The following is a 14498-nucleotide window of genomic DNA, read 5'->3' on the forward strand; positions in this document are numbered from 1 at the left end:
GACCATAGATGAGTTACAATGAATCTTACAGCATTACATGTGGATACTAGTTATTATAAGTGGAATATATTTAAAGACTGAAAACATTTACTATGGAGCCATTATGCATGGCACACAATTCAGTGTAATATTAGTACCTTGTGTGTGTGTGTGTGTGTGTGTGTGTGTGTGTGTGTGTGTGTGTGTGTGTGTGTGTGTGTGTGTGTGTGTGTGTGTGTGTGTGTGTGTGTGTGTCTTCCCCTCAGCTGAATGTACACTGGGGTCCACAGTCCATGATGTATCTGAAGGGTAAACGTGAGTTAAAGCAGTGAGGCAGACTGTCTGCTGTCACTGTGAACTGCTGTCACTGTGAACACACACACACACACACACAAACACACACACACACACACACACACACACACACACACACACACACACACACACACACTATAACCTGACCTGAATCATGTAAATCAACCGACCATGTCAACATGTTTACTGGATCTTACTGGAGTCATCATCATGTGATGTAAATAGCTAGTTTACATTTATTTCCATCAACATCACACATATATTTTTTATGTGTTGTGTTTCAGACTGCGATGAGACTCCAAACACAGGTTTCTTCAAACTTTCATATATTTCTTTTTTAAACAAGGAGTTTCCAAACATGAATTAAGTTGATTCCACAATTTCTATTCAACTCAAAACTTAAAGTAATAAACTAAAGTAATATAAGATAAACGTGGAGTTGGTGGAGAAAAAGTGTGGTTAAAATTACATTTCACCACAGTCACCTGATATTAACACTGCTAGAATGACACCAGCTGCCATACTCAAAACCAGGTCATCAATAAATCTAAACAATTAAATATAGTAAATATAGCATGAGTTCATTCTAATAACAAATAATAATGATACACACAAATACAACCTCACAGACTACATGAACATATTAGTAAAGGAAAAGATAGTTCTAACACTTGTGTAAAAGTCTTACTGACTTACTGTGACATGTTATACATTCATAAACTTTGTAGAGCTGTAGCAGCAGCAGCAGACTTCAGCTACACAGAATGAGAAGCAGTTAGAAATGAAAACACTGATTCACACATTTATTATATTAGGATATCACACCAGCTTCAGTCTCTCACATCTGGTTTATTTCATTTACTGTATCATCAAACATCTAATACATTGCATGATGATAGAAGCTGCTGTGATTGTATGATCAATCAGTCACCAGTAGAGTTGATTTAATTGGTCGTCATGGTGTCAGAGCTCATTTACAGTATATTTAGTTGGAGGTTAAACATGTTGGGTTTGTAGTTTTAATGAGGATTTACAAAGTTCTGACATTTCATTTCAGACCACGTCTCTTCCAAACTAGAATGTCAAGTACAACATCAGCTTTAAAGTTCTCATCAGGTGCATCAGTCAGCTCTGGTGGGAAACTGTTCAAAATGTCTCAACCATGACTGAGCTCAAAGATCATTTAAAGATGTGGGAGAGTTGGTGCTCTGTACTATGTTTTATAAGGATTCGTAATTTAACATCTGGATCTAGAGTTCTGTTTCTTATGTGAGGATCAGAATCTTTTCATGTAGGTTCAACATCACACAATCCTTGTCTTGTTGTTTTCAGATGGCAGGAGGTTTGTGTCAAAGGATGACAATAGTGTGTTGCAGGGCTGGTATGCAGTGCTCAGAGGTCAGCTCATTTCATTATTATACATCTGTGCTCATCATATCCACTTCCCTTCACACTGAAGACATAATGATTGTTAGCTTACAATTTGTTTCCTGCATATTCCTGCATTGTTCTACATTAATCCAGATCTACACAGCTTTTTGGCAGCCATAAAATAAAGTATTCATACTGATGAAGCAATGTAAAACTACTCTATTATAAGTAAAAGTCCTCCTTCAGTAAAAGTACTGCAGTATTATGAATGATGTAGTATGCAGTATTACAGTAAAAGTACTGCAGTATTATAGTGATGTAGTATGCAGTATTACAGTAAAAGTACTGCAGTATTATGAGTGATGTAGTATGCAGTATTACAGTAAAAGTACTGCAGTATTATGAGTGATGTAGTATGCAGTATTACAGTAAAAGTACTGCAGTATTATGAGTGATGTAGTATGCAGTATTACAGTAAAAGTACTGCAGTATTATAGTGATGTAGTATGCAGTATCACAGTAAAAGTACTGCAGTATTATGAGTGATGTAGTATGCAGTATTACAGTAAAAGTACTGCAGTATTATGAGTGATGTAGTATGCAGTATTACAGTAAAAGTACTGCAGTATTATAGTGATGTAGTATGCAGTATTACAGTAAAAGTACTGCAGTATTATGAGTGATGTAGTATGCAGTATAACAGTAAAAGTACTGCAGTATTATGAGTGATGTAGTATGCAGTATTACAGTAAAAGTACTGCAGTATTATGAGTGATGTAGTATACAGTATTACAGTAAAAGTACTGCAGTATTATGAGTGATGTAGTATGCAGTATTACAGTAAAAGTACTGCAGTATTATGAGTGATGTAGTATGCAGTATTACAGTAAAAGTAGTGCAGTATTATGAGTGATGTAGTATGCAGTATTACAGTAAAAGTACTGCAGTATTATGAGTGATGTAGTATGCAGTATTACAGTAAAAGTACTGCAGTATTATGAGTGATGTAGTATGCAGATCATATATCTGACACTATTACAGATATATCTGTAAATTCTGATTCATAATTGTTAGCAATAAAAAACAACCTAACTTCATTTTGGTGACAAAATCAACAATGTATTGTATTTATTCTAATATTGTTTTATTTAATTTAGCATAATGTAGCATCACAAGGCATCCAGATCCATCTGACAACATTATAATGCATCACACACACACACACACACACACACACACACACACACACACACAAATGCACATCTTATGTCTTACATTATGTGTGTGTGTGTTTGTGTGTTTGTGTGTGTGTGTGTGTGTGTGTGTGTGTGTTTGTGTATTTGTGTGTGTGTGTGTGTGTGTGTGTGTGTGTGTGTGTGTGTTTGTGTGCAGGCATCCAAAGGCAGCAGTCACTGGAGACCAGCAGACCCAGTCGCATGTTGAGATCACAGGAAGTCCTCATCCACTACCAGCAGGAGAGATGAGACACACTGCAGACTGTCAGCACATGAGAGCTACACTAAACAAATGACTGAATACATGTCCACAGTAACACAGTCAGAGTCCAGCTTCTACTGAATGTAACAGGATGAGATTGTTAGTGGTGCTGAAATGGAGATATTTCACTCCATTTCACAGTTTCCTCACTGAATTGTTCTGTTGGTCTCTTTGTATTTATCCATGCATGAATAAAATATCTGTTCTGGTCTTTGTACATATTTTAGCTGGCTGTATATAAAGCAACTGCTTTGAATAAATGATGGAAAATGCCTTTACATCTTTTTTCTTCCCCTTTCCCCTTCTTCCCCTGGCTGCAGTGTGTCATAAGGACCACATGAGGGCAGCAGAGGGTCACACAGTAGCTGTACAGGGTGTCCATAAAAGTCTCTTTACAATTGAACACATTTATTACAAAAGCAAATTAATAGACAAATCTGTCAAAATGTAATCATTTAACACACCTCTATATGGGCTCCATTAGTTGCACGTAGTAGCACATCAAGACAGCACTGGATTTCTTGCCATGTTTGCTGTAGCAGAGCCTCATCAATGGTGGCAATGATTCCGATTAATATATATCATCAATTGCTTTTGTAATGATTTTTTAAAATTGTAAAGAGACTTTGTGGACACCATGTTCTTCTGTTTTCCTCTACAGGTGAAAAAAGCACGATCGGGAGCCTTGAACCACAGCATCTGTACTACTAGCAACCCTGTCCTTATTCACTGAATCATACCATATGACTGCTCACTGAACATCTCAAGTCTCCCCCCAATTCATACATGTTTTTCTTCGATGTCCTTCAGTTGGATCTTCTCTTATCTGTGCAGAGTATGTTCTCACATTTAGTTTCTGTGTTTATCATTAATCTGAGTTAACAGTGCTCAGTGTCAGTATAAGCCCAGACCACATAGAGCCTGGGATCATTTTTAATATGCGCAGAATTTAATTTTACTGCATTGCATGACTACATGACTACTATTGGGTTTTATTTTTATTTCTCAAATTGCATATTTTTATGTTTTTTGTTTCCAATTCTTAATGTTGAATGTTTGTTTTATGTAAAGCACACTGAGTTGTCATTGTGTATGAAATCAACACATTTGCATAAACAAAACATCAATAAGGAACAAAACATATTACATTTCTTTTATATTTATTATATTATTATTACATTTTTAATTTCATTTCACTCGGTAACACTACCTTAACGGAACTGTCTTCAGAAGTTTGACTCTTAATCATTCATCCATTCACACACATTCCTACACTGATGGCTGGAGCTACCATGCAGGGAGCCAACCTGCTCACCAGGGGGAGTTTAACCATTCATTCACATTCACACACCGTTGGTGCAGCAACGGGAGTAATTTGGGGTTAAGTGTCTTGCCCAAGGACATAACTCTAAGGATCTAACTCTAGCACTTGTACTATTCATCAGGTGAGTGTATATGTGTTTTTATGAGAGTAATGCCTGAAAGACAGCAGAGCCTGAAAGACAGAATCGCCCCCCCCCCCCCCCCCCCACACATCAACAGTGGAGAATGACGTGGCTGGTAAAGAGGACAAGTGGATTGAAAATATGTTTGTTTTGCTTCATCTACCATGTAGAATGGATGATGAATGCTGTGTGAAGATAATCAGTGATGCTCAGCTGGGAGAGCTTTCATTAATAAAGTCACATCCTGATACTGAGAAACATCTAATATCAATAAAAACAACAGCGATATGAAATACGTCTGTCTGTTACACATACACAGACACACACACGCACACACACCAGATCACACAGCAGATCCATACTATTAATGTTGTTGAGTACAGATCACGGCTGTGACGTCAGCCAGTGTTTTTGTGCTGTTTTTGAGCTTCTAGTAAACAGGAGTCCTGCCAGGCTTCACAGGAAGCCAGGATCGACCCTCGCACTGCTGTTACTACTGCTGCTGCTGCTGCTGTTACTGCTGCGGGGGGCGGGGGGGGGGGGGGGGGGGGCGGGGGGATAAAAGCAGCCTGGAACATTCACACAATCATGCTGCGACTGGCACTCCACACACTGCAGCAGACATGGTGAGTACAAGCAGGTGCATGGTTTTAACTTGTGTGAGTTTCTACAACACTGTCACTGCTGATTTGATGATTTTTATGACTGAAATGATTGTTTTGTTGAAGTCTTTTTACAGTAACTATCTGTAATTTATATCCAACTAATGTATTTATATTTCCTGTAGCTACGATTCATTTTACCAGGCAATTCACACTATTATCAGTGTGTGTGGTGCTAATGCTGTCTCATAATAATAATGACATATATACAATATACTTTACTCAACTTTTACTAGCCCAACAGGGTTAGGGTTAGGGTTAGGGTTGTGTGTGTGTGTGTGTGTGTGTCTTCCCCTCAGCTGAATGTACACTGGGGTCCACAGTCCATGATGTATCTGAAGGGTAAGCGTGAGTTAAAGCAGTGAGGCAGACTGTCTGCTGTCACTGTGAACTGCTGTCACTGTGAACACACACACACAAACACAAACACACACACACACACACACACACACACACACACACACACACACACACACTATAACCTGACCTGAATCATGTAAATCAACCGACCATGTCAACATGTTTACTGGATCTTACTGGAGTCATCATGTGATGTAAATAGCTAGTTTACATTTATTTCCATCAACATCACACATATATTTTTTATGTGTTGTGTTTCAGACTGCGATGAGACTCCAAACACAGGTTTCTTCAAACTTTCATATATTTCTTTTTTAAACAAGGAGTTTCCAAACATGAATTAAGTTGATTCCACAATTTCTATTCAACTCAAAACTTAAAGTAATAAACTAAAGTAATATAAGATAAACGTGGAGTTGGTGGAGAAAAAGTGTGGTTAAAATTACATTTCACCACAGTCACCTGATATTAACACTGCTAGAATGACACCAGCTGCCATACTCAAAACCAGGTCATCAATAAATCTAAACAATTAAAGGTAGGGTTGGTAATCCTGTTCAGAAACACTTTTTGTTATACTGGGAGAAATGGTCCTTCTATTATGAAAGGTATCAATACATTATGGCTTTAGAAAAAGGAACGGAAAAAATCAGAGCTCTGTAGCGGCCACAGGACTGATAAAACCCCGACCAATCCGAGCCGTTCGGTGCGAACAGAAAAAACCAATCAGGTGGCTTCATGTCTAGTTTTGCTTCCGCATACAGTCTACGCCCCGCCCCCCTCTCTCCCTGCCTACTGCGCGCGTGCACAGTCTTCACCTGTCGCTGTTGCCAGAAAAAACAGCACACCTCTCTGCAGAACTACCGAATACGGATGTAATATTTATTTAAGAGCAATGGCTGAGAAAATACCACTTGCACGTCTACTTGTAACGGCTCGTCCAGAGAAAAGGGGAAGAAAGAGAAGCCGGAGGAGGAAAGGACTGCTAATAAAAAGGCTCTGGATAAAGCAAGAGGTCAAACAAGAATCAACATCGGAGTAGCATTTGAGCGGTGGAGACAACTGAGGGATCTGAAGGGCCTGAACAGTGATGCCGAGGTTGCTCTCTTTCTGTTGGACAGGTTAATGATTTGTTTTGCTTCGGGGAGGATTTGTTATATATATGTAAGTTATGCTAACGTAGCTACTTTTGTAGCTTGTATTAGCGTAATGCTAATATTAGCTTTCCTGTGTGTTTAAAACGGGTCGGTGACGCCAGTATTGAATAGATTATACTAGCAGTGTTTCCCACACATAGACTAATTCGTGGCGGTGCGCCACAGATTCAACACCGGCCGCCACATATTGCGTTTCGTTATTAATTTTTTTTTTAACGCTAATTAAAAAATACGCATCGTATTCGTTAAGCTGTATTTCCTTTCTCTGCTCACCCTGCGTCTCTCTGTCACTCACGCGTCTCTCTCACATAGCTCACACACACAGCCTCTCCCCTCCGTGCACACCGCGTGTGTCTCCATCAGCGAGATCACACCCCCCCCCCCCCCCGTCGGCCGGTTTACCGAAGCCGACCAACAAACCACCCCCCCCCCCCCCCCCCGTCGGCCGGTTTACCGAAACCGACCGACCAACCAACCCCCCCCCCCCCCCCCCCCCCCCGTCGGTCGCCGGACTACCGCCACACATTGCCTTCAGATCTGTGGGAAACACTGACTAGTATATTAATTTTAAAGATATTACTCTACCCTAGTCTTCAGTGTCTGCATTATTATTGTGATAAAAAGACCTACGTATATTGGCTTTACACGTTACAACTGTGGTGATGTAGCTCATCTATGTTTTCATAGCCATGAGAAGGACCGATCAACCTCGACGCCGTCTAAACACGGATTGATGAGACCTACTCTCCCTCCAGTTCAACTATTGTTTCTGAGTCTCTGTCCGACCGGTGAGTTCAACTTGCTGCTGCTATGAATATGTCTTTGGGATATAAATATCTGTCTTTCATATCTAGCTTTTTCTGTTTTATGTGCCTCAAAGTGCCATTTGAGGTACTTCAGAAAACAGCATTATTGTACATATGTGTGTTATCAGTGATATCTGCTATATCATTATACAGACATTGAGTAAATGTTAGTGATTAGATATTTTGAGAAATATGATGGCCTGAGGATAAAACCTGTCCTTCACCTTAGGAGGTCCAGCACTTCACACTGAGTTGTTAACATCAACAACAACAACCATCAACACTAAAATAAAACACAGCTAGCATAAGTTGTACCTCTAACTCTGTGTGGTGTTGGTGGAGTAATTGATCATGCTACAAGCTTGTCTATGGACTATACTCTGGTAGATGCTATGCAGAGAGGATAGAAACAAACTGAGGATCTTCTCAACAGTTTATATCAATCTTTATGCTCCTTTGGTCCAACTGCCAAACCCAAGACTTCTATTTCTACATATAAAAAGTTGTGTGTTTTGTCCTCTATGAATGAAGGGTAAATGTATGTTGACAGTATTTTCTAATTTTGTAATCTTCACAGAGATGACGTGATGAGATGATGTTAATTCTTCAACTGGTTTGAGCAGACATCTGTCCCTCCCCCAGCCCAGCCATTACTGCAGCTACCCCCCTCGTTGACACCTCTAGTATGCTACCCCCACTAAGCTCAAAAGCATACAGCTTTTGCAGACCCAACTCAGCAGAGGCCTAGGTGAGTTTTCTTACAATATTGTAGTTTGATGAAGAAGTTCTAACATAATTATGTGCAAAATAAATGGGAAATAAAGCTCTAAGTATTCTTATTCTTTGATTATCTCAAAAATGTATTCATTATTGTCAGATGTGTAATTGTGATATTCTTCCTAAAGGTAAATCACTGCCAAAGGAGTAGATCACCACCGCTGACAAATACTCCCTACACACAGCCTGACCTGTCTGCCTTACCTGGAAACACCTTTTCCAATGTGTAGATACACTCATGTTGAAAATGTACAGATTATTTATGTAACAATAAAAAGGGTTATACCAATTTTGTTGTAATTATTCTGTAATCACTTATTTTTAATGTGGTGGTGAGAAAATATATTGCTTCTGTTGCAAAAATAGTCAAATGAAAGGCATTCATCATTTTCAAATTTTTATTAAAAACTGACAAAATATAAATAAAAGACCAAATTTAAAATGTAAAATGTATACGTCCAGGTGAGGGTTAGGGTTAGGAAGCAGGTTGTTGCCCACAGCACTTTTTTTCTAGATCTGTGGGCATCTCACAGCACTTCCTGCACACACACCATGTAGGTAGACATGGAGCTGGAGGGCCTGGTGGAGGAGCATCTGCAGGACATCAAACATGAGGCTTGGGTCTCTTGATCTGAAGCAACTGATGAGAATCTTCCAATCTCAGTCGTTCAATTCTAGCCTGTAAAAAATAGTTCATCAAGAAGATTAGACTCTCACCATCTTGTCCTTTTATTATTACTAATATTGTAATTTCATTTATTATATTTTTGGTATGTTGCCGGACCAGAGTTAAAAGTTTCATGTGTTTATATTATAGTATTATATTCTTTAACAGTTTATGAATGACAATAAACTCAGAAGTGTTGTGTTCACTGTAAATGGCAGGTCATTGTTTACAGTTCTTGATAATGTTGAGATCAGGAAAAAAGAGGCTATTTTAGAAAGGCTACCTGCTCATCTGCAATTCTTTGAGCTTGCAGATTCTCCACTCGTTGAATATCCTCATCTTGTAAAAGCTCTCCGGTCGCAGTCCGGCTTGCTCCACGTCCTTGACCTCAAGTTCCTCGGCCTCTGCCCCTTGCACCCCCTCTAGCACGGCCTCCTCTGGCTCTAGCACGACCGCGTCCCCTTGGAGATGAAGACGTGCTCGATTCAGGACTGTAGCTCGGGTCTGAGCCAGTGCTCTCATCGTGTAACCTCTAACAATGAAACAACAAACATAGCGTTAGCCTAGTAGCATAAGTGTCTAAGTTTTATAGTAAAATTGAGATATTGGCCCAAATTTACTTTCCTAACACTTCTGCATCACCCTGCATAATTGTCAATAAAAAACATAGCAGATATGCTACGTGACTAATAAAAACATAAAATACACGTTTGTCAGTGAAAAACACGTAACAATTATTACAATGTAATTTAGCTGATGGGTCTGAATCCAGCCGTATCCTTGGGGAGATTCAGCAGATTCAGACCGGGGTCCCGGATCAGTACAAGTACTGCAGTATTATGAATGATGTAGTATGCAGTATTACAGTAAAAGTAGTGCAGTATTATAGTGATGTAGTATGCAGTATTACAGTAAAAGTACTGCAGTATTATAGTGATGTAGTATGCAGTATTACAGTAAAAGTACTGCAGTATTATAGTGATGTAGTATGCAGTATTACAGTACAAGTACTGCAGTATTATAGTGATGTAGTATGCAGTATTACAGTAAAAGTACTGCAGTATTATGAGTGATGTAGTATGCAGTATTACAGTAAAAGTACTGCAGTATTATAGTGATGTAGTATGCAGTATTACAGTAAAAGTACTGCAGTATTATGAATGATGTAGTATGCAGTATTACAGTAAAAGTAGTGCAGTATTATAGTGATGTAGTATGCAGTATTACAGTAAAAGTACTGCAGTATTATAGTGATGTAGTATGCAGTATTACAGTAAAAGTACTGCAGTATTATAGTGATGTAGTATGCAGTATTACAGTACAAGTACTGCAGTATTATAGTGATGTAGTATGCAGTATTACAGTAAAAGTACTGCAGTATTATGAGTGATGTAGTATGCAGTATTACAGTAAAAGTACTGCAGTATTATAGTGATGTAGTATGCAGTATTACAGTAAAAGTACTGCAGTATTATGAGTGATGTAGTATGCAGTATTACAGTAAAAGTACTGCAGTATTATAGTGATGTAGTATGCAGTATTACAGTAAAAGTACTGCAGTATTATGAGTGATGTAGTATGCAGTATTACAGTAAAAGTACTGCAGTATTATGAATGATGTAGTATGCAGTATTACAGTAAAAGTAGTGCAGTATTATAGTGATGTAGTATGCAGTATTACAGTAAAAGTACTGCAGTATTATAGTGATGTAGTATGCAGTATTACAGTAAAAGTACTGCAGTATTATAGTGATGTAGTATGCAGTATTACAGTAAAAGTACTGCAGTATTATGAGTGATGTAGTATGCAGTATTACAGTAAAAGTACTGCAGTATTATAGTGATGTAGTATGCAGTATTACAGTAAAAGTACTGCAGTATTATGAGTGATGTAGTATGCAGTATTACAGTAAAAGTACTGCAGTATTATAGTGATGTAGTATGCAGTATTACAGTAAAAGTACTGCAGTATTATGAGTGATGTAGTATGCAGTATTACAGTAAAAGTACTGCAGTATTATGAGTGATGTAGTATGCAGTATTACAGTAAAAGTACTGCAGTATTATAGTGATGTAGTATGCAGTATTACAGTAAAAGTACTGCAGTATTATAGTGATGTAGTATGCAGTATTACAGTACAAGTACTGCAGTATTATAGTGATGTAGTATGCAGTATTACAGTAAAAGTACTGCAGTATTATGAGTGATGTAGTATGCAGTATTACAGTAAAAGTACTGCAGTATTATGAGTGATGTAGTATGCAGTATTACAGTAAAAGTACTGCAGTATTATAGTGATGTAGTATGCAGTATTACAGTACAAGTACTGCAGTATTATAGTGATGTAGTATGCAGTATTACAGTAAAAGTACTGCAGTATTATGAGTGATGTAGTATGCAGTATTACAGTAAAAGTACTGCAGTATTATAGTGATGTAGTATGCAGTATTACAGTAAAAGTACTGCAGTATTATGAGTGATGTAGTATGCAGTATTACAGTAAAAGTACTGCAGTATTATGAGTGATGTAGTATGCAGTATTACAGTAAAAGTACTGCAGTATTATAGTGATGTAGTATGCAGTATTACAGTAAAAGTACTGCAGTATTATAGTGATGTAGTATGCAGTATTACAGTACAAGTACTGCAGTATTATAGTGATGTAGTATGCAATATTACAGTAAAAGTAGTGCAGTATTATAGTGATGTAGTATGCAGTATTACAGTAAAAGTAGTGCAGTATTATGAGTGATGTAGTATGCAGTATTACAGTAAAAGTAGTGCAGTATTATGAGTGATGTAGTATGCAGTATTACAGTAAAAGTACTGCAGTATTATGAGTGATGTAGTATGCAGTATTACAGTAAAAGTACTGCAGTATTATGAGTGATGTAGTATGCAGTATCACAGTAAAAGTACTGCAGTATTATGAGTGATGTAGTATGCAGTATCACAGTAAAAGTACTGCAGTATTATGAGTGATGTAGTATGCAGTATTACAGTAAAAGTACTGCAGTATTATGAGTGATGTAGTATGCAATATTACAGTAAAAGTAGTGCAGTATTATAGTGATGTAGTATGCAGTATTACAGTAAAAGTAGTGCAGTATTATGAGTGATGTAGTATGCAGTATTACAGTAAAAGTACTGCAGTATTATGAGTGATGTAGTATGCAGTATTACAGTAAAAGTACTGCAGTATTATGAGTGATGTAGTATGCAGTATCACAGTAAAAGTACTGCAGTATTATGAGTGATGTAGTATGCAGTATCACAGTAAAAGTACTGCAGTATTATGAGTGATGTAGTATGCAGTATTACAGTAAAAGTACTGCAGTATTATAGTGATGTAGTATGCAGTATTACAGTAAAAGTACTGCAGTATTATGAGTGATGTAGTATGCAGTATTACAGTAAAAGTAGTGCAGTATTATAGTGATGTAGTATGCAGTATTACAGTAAAAGTACTGCAGTATTATGAGTGATGTAGTATGCAGTATTACAGTAAAAGTACTGCAGTATTATGAGTGATGTAGTATGCAGTATTACAGTAAAAGTACTGCAGTATTATGAGTGATGTAGTATGCAGTATTACAGTAAAAGTACTGCAGTATTATAGTGATGTAGTATGCAGTATTACAGTAAAAGTAGTGCAGTATTATAGTGATGTAGTATGCAGTATTACAGTAAAAGTACTGCAGTATTATAGTGATGTAGTATGCAATATTACAGTAAAAGTAGTGCAGTATTATAGTGATGTAGTATGCAATATTACAGTAAAAGTAGTGCATTATTATAGTGATGTAGTATGCAATATTACAGTAAAAGTACTGCAGTATTATGAGTGATGTAGTATGCAGTATTACAGTAAAAGTACTGCAGTATTATGAGTGATGTAGTATGCAGTATTACAGTAAAAGTACTGCAGTATTATAGTGATGTAGTATGCAATATTACAGTAAAAGTACTGCAGTATTATAGTGATGTAGTATGCAATATTACAGTAAAAGTAGTGCATTATTATAGTGATGTAGTATGCAATATTACAGTAAAAGTACAGCAGTATTATGAGTGATGTAGTATGCAGTATTACAGTAAAAGTACTGCAGTATTATAGTGATGTAGTATGCAGTATTACAGTAAAAGTAGTGCAGTATTAAGAGTGATGTAGTATGCAGTATTACAGTAAAAGTACTGCAGTATTATAGTGATGTAGTATGCAATATTACAGTAAAAGTAGTGCAGTATTATAGTGATGTAGTATGCAGTATTACAGTAAAAGTAGTGCAGTATTATGAGTGATGTAGTATGCAGTATTACAGTAAAAGTACTGCAGTATTATGAGTGATGTAGTATGCAGTATTACAGTAAAAGTACTGCAGTATTATGAGTGATGTAGTATGCAGTATCACAGTAAAAGTACTGCAGTATTATGAGTGATGTAGTATGCAGTATCACAGTAAAAGTACTGCAGTATTATGAGTGATGTAGTATGCAGTATTACAGTAAAAGTACTGCAGTATTATGAGTGATGTAGTATGCAGTATTACAGTAAAAGTACTGCAGTATTATGAGTGATGTAGTATGCAGTATCACAGTAAAAGTACTGCAGTATTATGAGTGATGTAGTATGCAGTATTACAGTAAAAGTACTGCAGTATTATGAGTGATGTAGTATGCAGTATTACAGTAAAAGTACTGCAGTATTATGAGTGATGTAGTATGCAGTATTACAGTAAAAGTACTGCAGTATTATGAGTGATGTAGTATGCAGTATTACAGTAAAAGTACTGCAGTATTATGAGTGATGTAGTATGCAGTATTACAGTAAAAGTACTGCAGTATTATAGTGATGTAGTATGCAGTATTACAGTAAAAGTACTGCAGTATTATGAGTGATGTAGTATGCAGTATTACAGTAAAAGTACTGCAGTATTATGAGTGATGTAGTATGCAGTATTACAGTAAAAGTACTGCAGTATTATGAGTGATGTAGTATGCAGTATTACAGTAAAAGTACTGCAGTATTATAGTGATGTAGTATGCAGTATTACAGTAAAAGTAGTGCAGTATTATAGTGATGTAGTATGCAATATTACAGTAAAAGTAGTGCAGTATTATAGTGATGTAGTATGCAATATTACAGTAAAAGTACTGCGGTATTATGAGTGATGTAGTATGCAGTATTACAGTAAAAGTACTGCAGTATTATGAGTGATGTAGTATGCAGTATTACAGTAAAAGTACTGCAGTATTATAGTGATGTAGTATGCAGTATTACAGTAAAAGTACTGCAGTATTATAGTGATGTAGTATGCAGTATTACAGTAAAAGTACTGCAGTATTATGAGTGATGTAGTATGCAGTATTACAGTAAAAGTACTGCAGTATTATGAGTGATGTAGTATGCAGTATTACAGTAAAAGTACTGCAGTATTATGAGTGATGTAGTATGCAGTAT

General features: G+C 37.0%; 1 long non-coding RNA gene across 1 annotated transcript; it reads left to right on the forward strand.

The window, feature by feature from the left end:
• The first annotated feature begins 7536 nt into the window (after positions 1-7536).
• LOC128359268 (uncharacterized) lies at positions 7537-8649 on the forward strand. The gene is made up of 3 exons (XR_008321432.1): positions 7537-7574; positions 8170-8340; positions 8498-8649. It is a non-coding gene; the product is annotated as an uncharacterized LOC128359268 (long non-coding RNA).
• Positions 8650-14498: the final 5849 nt, after the last annotated feature.

Source organism: Scomber japonicus, chromosome 5, assembly GCF_027409825.1.
Source record: "Scomber japonicus isolate fScoJap1 chromosome 5, fScoJap1.pri, whole genome shotgun sequence".
In the NCBI taxonomy this organism is placed as follows: domain Eukaryota; kingdom Metazoa; phylum Chordata; class Actinopteri; order Scombriformes; family Scombridae; genus Scomber; species Scomber japonicus.